General features: G+C 39.1%; 1 non-coding gene across 1 annotated transcript; it reads left to right on the top strand.

The window, feature by feature from the left end:
* The first annotated feature begins 4567 nt into the window (after positions 1-4567).
* Positions 4568-4675, top strand: LOC148546531 (small nucleolar RNA R71). The gene has a single exon (XR_015901276.1). It is a non-coding gene; the product is annotated as a small nucleolar RNA R71 (small nucleolar RNA).
* The last annotated feature ends 4174 nt before the right edge of the window (positions 4676-8849 follow it).

The raw sequence follows: 8849 nt of genomic DNA, 5'->3' as shown, positions 1-8849 counted from the left end.
TGAGTCTTGGCCGTGGCCCTAAGCACTTTGTTTTCCAGTATTACCACCGGATACATAAATGCCACAGACACATAATTGGGTGAACCTTTTCAGATTGTGACTCAGCTTTGCTAAAGTCCCCAATCAGAGGTGTCTAGGGTTCTTAAGCACACTCTTCTTTTTGCTTTGGACCTTGACTTTAACCGCCCAGTCTCAAGTTTTCACTTGACACCTACACGCCACAAGCACATGGTTAGGGACAGCTTGGTTTAGCCGCTTAGACCGGGATTTTATTCCTTTAGGCCCTCCTATCCACTGATGCTCAAAGCCTTGGGATCCTTTTTATTTGCCCTTGCCTTTTGGTTTTAAGGGTTATTGGCTTTTTCTGCTTGCTTCTTCTTTCTATTTTTTTTCGCCTATATTTTTTTTTTCTGCAAGCTTCGTTCTTTGCTGCTTTTTCTTGCTTCAAGAATCATTTTTATGATTTTTTAGATTATCAAATAACATGTCTCCTTGTCATAATTCTTTCAAGAGCCAACATATTTAACATTCATGAACAACAACTTCAAAAGACATATGCACTGTTCAAGCATACATTCAGAAAACAAGAAGCATTGTCACCACATCAATATAATTAAACTAAGTTCAAGGATAAATTCGAAACTCATGTACTTCTTGTTCTTTTGAATTAAAACATTTTTCATTTAAGAGAGGTGATGGATTCATAGGACATTCATAACTTTAAGACATAGTTACTAACTACTAATGATCATGTAATGAAGACACAAACATAGATAAGCACATAACATAGAAAACGAAAAACAGAAGAAATAAGAACAAGGAATGAATCCACCTTAGTGATGGTGGCGTTTCCTTCTTGAGGAACCAATGATGTCCTTGAGCTCTTCTATGTCTCTTCCTTGTCTTTGTTGCTCCTCCCTCATTGCTTTTTGATCTTCTCTTATTTCATGGAGCATGATGGAGTGCTCTTGATGTTCCACCCTTAGTTGTCCCATATTGGAACTCAATTCTCCTAGGGAGGTGTTGATTTGCTCCCAATAGTTTTGTGGAGGAAAGTGCATTTGAGGCATCTCCGGGATCTCATGGTGATGAGCTTCATACGCCTCTTGAGCTCCATGAATGGGCTCTCTTGCTTGCTCCATCTTTTTCTTAGTGATGGGCTTCTCTTCCTTAATAGGAATGTCTCCTTCTATGAAAGCTCCAGCTGAGTAACATAGATGGCAGATAAGATGAGGAAAAGCTAGCTTTGCCATGGGGGATGACTTTTCGGCTATTTTGTAGAGTTCATTAGAGATGACTTCATGAACTTCTATTTCCTCTCCAATCATGATGCTATGAATCATGATGGCCCGATCCACAGTAACTTCAGATCGGTTGCTAGTGGGAATGATTGAGCATTGAATGAACTCCAACCATCCTCTAGCCACAGGCTTGAGGTCCAATCTTCTTAGTTGAACCGGCTTGCCTTTGGAGTCAATCTTCCATTGAGCTCCTTCCACACATATGTCCATAAGGACTTGGTCCAACCTTTGATTAAAGTTGACCCTTCTAGTGTAGGGGCGTTCATCTTCTTGCATCATGGGCAAGTTAAACGCCAACCTCACATTCTCCGGACTAAAATCTAAGTATTTCCCCTGAACCATTGTAACGTAGTTCTTTGGATCCGGGTTCTTACCTTGATCATGGTTCTTGGTGATCCATGCATTGGCATAGAACTCTTGAACCATTAGGATACCGACTTGTTGGATGGGATTTGTTAGAACTTCCCAACCTCTTCTTTGAATTTCATGTCGGATCTCCGGATACTCATTTCTTTTGAGTTTGAAAGGGACCTTGGGGATCACCTTCTTCTTGGCCACAACATCATAGAAGTGGTCTTGATGGGCTTTGGAGATGAACCTTTCCATCTCTCATGACTCAGAGGTGGAAGCTTTTGTCTTCCCTTTCCCCTTTCTAGAGGATTCTCCGGTCTTAGGTGCCATCAATGGTAATGGAAAAACAAAAAGCTTATGCTTTTACCACACCAAACTTAAAATATTGCTCGCCCTCGAGCAATAAAAAAAAGAATAGAGGAAGAAGAAGAAGATATGGAGGAGAGGGAGAAGGTGTTGTGTTTCGGCCAAGAAGGGTATAGAGGGGTTGTGTTGTGTGAATTTGAGGAAGAATGGAGGGCTTTATATAGGGAAGGGAGGGGGGAAGGTTTCGGCCATATGGGTGGGTTTGGGTGGGAAATTGATTTTGAATTTTGAAGGTAGGTGGAGTTTTTGAGGTAGGTTTATGGGGAAGAGTGGATGGATGTGAGTGGTGAAGAGGTGATGGGGAAGAGGGATTGAAGTGATTGGTGAAGGGTTTTGGGGAAGAGTGTTTATGGGATTGTGTGAAAGAGGGGTGAGAAGAAGTGAGTGGAGGTAGGTGGGGATCCTGTGGGGTCCACAGATCCTGAGGTGTTCAAGGATTTACAACCTTGCACCAAATTAGGCATGTAAAATGCCCTTGCACACAACTTTGGGCGTTCAGCGCCGGGTTGGTGCCCAATTTGGGCGTTCAACGCCCATTTGTTGGCCATTTCTGTCGTTGAACGCCAGAACCATGCTTGTTCTGGGCGTTCAGCGCCAGGATGCTGCCCATTTTGGGCGTTCAGCGCCAGAACCATGCTCTGTTCTGGCGTTGAACGCCAGGCAGGTGCTCCTCCAGGGTGTGATTTTTCTTCTGCTGTTTTTGATTCTGTTTTTGATTTTTTGTTTATTTTGTGACTTCACATGATCATGAACCTATAAAGACATATAACTAAGAAAAATATAGTTAGATAAATAAAAATTGGGTTGCCTCCCAACAAGCGCTTCTTTAATGTCAATAGCTTGACAGTGGGCTCTCATGGAGCCTCACAGATGTTCAGAGTATTGTTGAGACTCTCCAACACCAAACTTAGAGTTTGGATATGAGAGTTCAACACCAAACTTAGAGTTTGGTTGTGACCTCCCAACACCAAACTTAGAGTTTGACTGTAGGGGCTTTGTTTGACTCTGCTTTGAGAGAAGCTTTTTATGCTTCCTCTCCATGGATGCAGAGAGAGATCCTTGAGTTGTAAACACAAGGTTGTCCTCATTCAATTGAAGGATTAATTCTCCTCTATCCACATCAATCACAGCTCTTGCTGTGGCGAGGAAAGGTCTTCCTAGGATGATGGATTCATCCTCTTCCTTTCCAGTATCCAGGACTATGAAATCAGCAGGGATGTAAAGGCCTTCAACCTTTACTAACACGTCCTTTACTTGTCCATAAGCCTGTTTTCTTGAGTTGTCTGCCATCTCTAATGAGATTCTAGCAGCTTGCACCCCATAGATTCCCAGTTTCTCTATTACAGAGAGGGGCATGAGGTTTATTCCTGAACCAAGGTCACACAGAGCCTTAAAGATCATGGTGCCTATGGTACAAGGTATTATGAACTTTCCAGGATCCTGTCTCTTTTGAGGCAATGTTAGTTGATCCAAATCACTTAGTTCATTGATGAACAAGGGAGGTTCATCTTCCCAAGTTTCAATACCAAATAATTTGGCATTCAGCTTCATGATTGCACCAAGAAACTTGGCAGTTTGCTCTTCAGTAACATCCTCATTCTCTTCAGAAGAGGAATACTCATCAGAGCTCATGAATGGCATAAGGAGGTTCAATGGAATCTCTATGGTCTCTAGGTGAGCCTCAGAGTCCTTTGGTTCCTCAGAGGGAAGCTCCTTATTGATCACTGGACGTCCCAGGAGGTCTTCCTCCTTGGGATTTACGTCCTCTCCTTCCCTTACAGGTTCGGCCATGATGCTTATGTCAATGGCCTTGCACTCTCCTTTTGGATTCTCTTCTGTATTGCTTGGGAGAGTACTAGGAGGGATTTCAGTGATACTTTTACTCAGCTGGCCCACTTGTGCTTCCAAATTTCTAATGGAAGACCTTGTTTCATTCATAAAACTCACAGTGGCCTTAGATAGATTAGAGACTAAGTTTGCTAAGCTAGATGGATTCTGTTCAGAATTCTCTGTCTGTTGCTGAGTGGATGATGGAAAAGGCTTGCTATTGCTAAACCTGTTTCTTCCACCATTATTAAAGCCTTGTTGAGGCTTTTGATCCTTCCATGAGAAATTTGGATGATTTCTTCATGATGAGTTATAGGTGTTTCCATAAGGTTCACCTAAGTAATTCACCTCTGCTATTGCAGGGTTCTCAGGATCATAAGCTTCTTCTGCATAAGAAGCCTCTTGAGTACTGTTGGATGCAGCTTGCATTCCATTCAGACTCTGAGAATCATATTGACTTGCTGAGTCAATATTTTGTTCTGAGCCAATATGGCATTCAGAGTATCAACTTCAAGAACTCCCTTCTTCATAGGCGTCCCATTACTCACAGGATTCCTCTCAGAAGTGTACATGAACTGGTTATTAGCAACAATTTCAATGAGTTCTTGAGCTTCTGCAGGCGTTTTCTTTAGGTGAATGGATCCATCTGCAGAAGTATCCAATGACATCTTTGATAACTCAGATAAACCATCATAGAATATATCCAGGATGGTCCATTCTGAAAGCATGTCAGAAGGACACTTTTTGGTCAGCTGTTTGTATCTTTCCCAAGCTTCATAGAGGGATTCACCATCTTTTTGTTTGAAGGTTTGAACATCCACTCTAAGCTTGCTCAGCTTTTGAGGAGGAAAGAACTTGGCTAAGAAAGCCGTGACCAGCTTATCCCAAGAGTTCAGGCTGTCTTTAGGTTGAGAGTCCAACCATATTCTAGCTCTGTCTCTTACAGCAAAAGGGAAAAGCATGAGCCTGTAGACTTCAGGATCTACTCCATTAGTCTTAACAGTATCACATATCTGCAAGAATTCAGTTAAGAACTGAAAAGGATCTTCAGATGGAAGTCCATGAAACTTGCAGTTCTGCTGCATCAGAGAAACTAATTGAGGTTTCAGCTCAAAGTTGTTTGCTCCAATGGAAGGAATGGAGATGCTTCTTCCATGTAAATTGGAATTTGGTGCAGTAAAGTCACCAAGCATTCTCCTTGCATTGTTGTTGGGTTCGGCTGCCATCTCCTTTACTTATTCGAAATTTTCAATCAAGTTGTCTCTGGATTGTTGTAATTTGGCTTCTCTTAGTTTCCTCTTCAGAGTCCTTTCAGGTTCTGGATCAGCTTCAACAAGAATGCCTTTTTCTCTGTCCCTGCTCATAAGAAAGAGAAGAGAAAAAGAAAAGAAGAGGAATCCTCTATGTCACAGTAAAGAGGTTCCTTATTGTTAGTAGAAGAAAAGAAGAAGAAAATCTGAACTCAGAGAGAGAGAGAGAGGGTTCGGATTTTTGGTGATGTGAGGAAGAGATGTTAGTAGATGAATAAATAAATAGAAGGAGATGAGGGAGAAGGATTTTCGAAAATAATTTTTGAAAAAGAGTTAGTGATTTTCGAAAATAGTTTCGAAAAAGGTTAGTAGTTTTTTCGAAAATTCAAATAAAAAAAATTATTAGTTAATTAAAAGGAAATTTTTGAAAAAGGGGGGAGATATTTTCGAAAATTAGAGAGAGAGAGTTAGTTAGGTGGTTTTGAAAAAGATAAGAAACAAACAAAAAGTTAGTTAGTTAGTTGAAACAAATTTTGAAAATCAATTTTGAAAAGATAAGAAGATAGGAAGTTAGAAAAGATATTTTGAAATCAAATTTTTGAAAAAGATAAGATAAGAAGATATTTTTTGAAAAGATATGATTGAAATTAGTTTTTGAAAAAGATTTTATTTTTAAAATCTCAATTAATGACTTGATTCACAAGAAATCACAAGATATGATTCTAGAACTTAAAGTTTGAATCTTTCTTAACAAGTAAGTAACAAACTTGAAATTTTTGAATCAAAACATTAATTGATTATGTTATTTTCGAAAATTTGATATAAAAATAAGAAAAAGATTTTTGAAAAATATTTTTGGAATTTTCGAAAATAACTAAGAAATTTGAAAAAGATTTGATTTTTGAAAAAGATTTTGAAAAAGATAAGATTTTCAAATTGAAAACTTGATTTGACTCATAAAAACAACTAGATTTTTTTTTTAAATTTTTGAAAAAGTCAAATCCAATTTTCGAAATTTTAAGAGAGAAAAAGGGAAAGATATTTTTTTTTATTTTTGAATTTTTAATGATGAGAGAGAAAAACAAGAAAAATGATGCAATGCATGAAATTTTTAGATTAAAACAATGAATGCATGCAAGAATGCTATGAATGTCAAGATGAACACCAAGAACACTTTGAATGTCAAGATGAATACCAAGAACATATTTTTGAAAAATTTTTAATGCAAGGAAAACATGCAAGACACCAAACTTAGAATTCTTTAATGCTTAGATACTAAGAATTCAAGAATGCATATGAAAAACAAGAAAAGACACAAAACATGCAAATGCAAAGATCAAAAAAGAAGACTTACCAAGAACAACTTGAAGATCATGAAGAACACTATGAATGCATGAATTTTCGAAAAATGCAAGATGCACATGCAATTGACACCAAACTTATAACATGACTCAAGACTCAAACAAGAAACAGAAAAATATTTTTGATTTTTATGATTTTCTAAAATTTTTTTTTTTTGTATTTTTTTTCGAAAGTTTTTGTGAAAAATAAAAATAAGGATTCCAAAATTTTTAATATGAATTCTAGGAATCTTGCATTCTTAGTCTAAAGCTTCAGTCCAGGAATTAGACATGGCTCACTAGCCGGCCAAGCTTTCAATGAAAGCTCCGGTCCAAAACACTAGACATGGCCAATGGCCAGCCAAGCTTCAGCATGTAAATCAGGAACAGCAGCAGGTGGATTAGCAACAACTAGCTTGCTCTTGATAACAAATTGCAAGCCTCAGTCCAAATGAATTTAGACATGGCTTTACAGCCAGCCAGGCTTCACATGCTTCATGAAACACTAGAATTCATTCTTTAAAAATTTTGAATAAATATTTTTTTTTCGAAAACAGGTGAGAAAATTTTGAAATATTTTTGAAAAAATTTTTGAAAATAAAACAAAAAGAAAATTACCTAATCTGAGCAACAAGATGAACCGTCAGTTGTCCAAACTCGAACAATCCCCGACAACGGCGCCAAAAACTTGGTGCGCAGAAATTGTGATTACACTTTGATTATGTAAAATTCATCACTCTTTCTTTCCCTGGTAATGGCGCCAAAAACATGATGCCAATACCATGGTTCACAACTTCGCACAACTAACCAGCAAGTGCACTGGGTCATCCAAGTAATACCTTACGTGAGTAAGGGTCGAATCCCACGGAGATTGTTGGTATGAAGCAAGCTATGGTCACCTTGCAAATCTCAGTCAGGCAGGGTTAAATGTGATTGGATTAGATAATTAAAAGATAAATAATAAAAGATAGAAATACTTATGTAATTTATTGGTGAGAATTTCAGATAAGCGAATAGAGATGCTTTCGTTCCTCTGAACTTCTGCTTTCCTGCTATCTTCATCCAATCAGTCTTACTCCTTTCCATGGCAGGCTTTATGTGATACATCACCATTGTCAATGGCTACTTTCGGTCTTCTCTCGGGAAAATGATCCAAATGCCCTGTCACGGCACGGCTAATCGTCTGGAGGCATCACCCTTGTCAATGGTTTCATCTTATCCTCTCAGTGAAAATGGACAACGTACCCTGTCACGGCATGGCTATTCATCTGTCAGTTCTCGATCATGCTGGAATAGGATTTACTATCCTTTTGCGTCTGTCACTACGCCCGGCAATCGCGAGTTTGAAGCTCGTCACAGTCATTCAATCATTGAATCCTACTCGGAATACCACAGACAAGGTTTAGACCTTCCGGATTCTCTTGAATGCCGCCATCATTCTAGCTTACACCACGAAGATTCCGATTAAGAGATCTAAGAGATACTCATTCAGTCGAAGGTAGAACGGAAGTGGTTGTCAGGCACGCGTTCATAGGGAATGATGATGATTGTCACGTTCATCACATTCAGGTTGAAGTGCGAATGAATATCTTAGAAGCGAAATAAGATGAATTGAATAGAAAACAGTAGTATTTTGCATTAATCTTTGAGGAACAGCAGAGCTCCACACCTTAATCTATGGAGTGCAGAAACTCTACCGTTGAAAATACATAAGTGAGTAATTGATGTATAAATCCACTTCCGGGGCCCACTTGGTGTGTGCTTGAGCTGAGCTTGAGTGTTGCACGTGTAGAGGCCATTTGTGGAGTTGAACGCCAGTATTTGTGCCAGTTTGGGCGTTCAACTCTGGTTTTGGATCCTTTTCTGGCGCTGGACGCCAGAATTGGGCAGAGAGCTGGCGTTGAACGCTAGTTTGCGTCGTTTATTCTTGGCCAAAGTATGGACTATTATATATTGCTGGAAAGCCCTGGATGTCTACTTTCCAACGCAATTGAAAGCGCGCCATTTTGAGTTCTTTAGCTCCAGAAAATCTATTTTGAGTGCAGGGAGGTCAGAATCCAACAGCATCAGCAGTCCTTCTTCAACCTCTGAATCTGATTTCTGCTCAAGTCCCTCAATTTCAGCCAGAAAATACCTGAAATCACAGAAAAACACACAAACTCATAGTAAAGTCCAGAAATGTGAATTTAACATAAAAACTAATGAAAACATCCCTAAAAGTAACTAGATCCTACTAAAAACATACTAAAAATAATGCCAAAAAGCGTATAAATTATCCGCTCATCAGGCATACCCAAACAGCTTGTTCGGACTGAGAGATACCCCAGTACAACCACTGGGATACGTATCACTACACACAACCTTTGGAAAAGGGAACCAATCCAAGACCCTCAAGATAGACTACATTGTGGTCG

This window comes from Arachis ipaensis, chromosome B9, assembly GCF_059453495.1.
Source record: "Arachis ipaensis isolate K30076 ecotype BB chromosome B9, ASM5945349v1, whole genome shotgun sequence".
Taxonomy (NCBI): Eukaryota; Viridiplantae; Streptophyta; class Magnoliopsida; order Fabales; family Fabaceae; genus Arachis; species Arachis ipaensis.
This window is presented reverse-complemented; position numbering and strand designations above follow the sequence as displayed.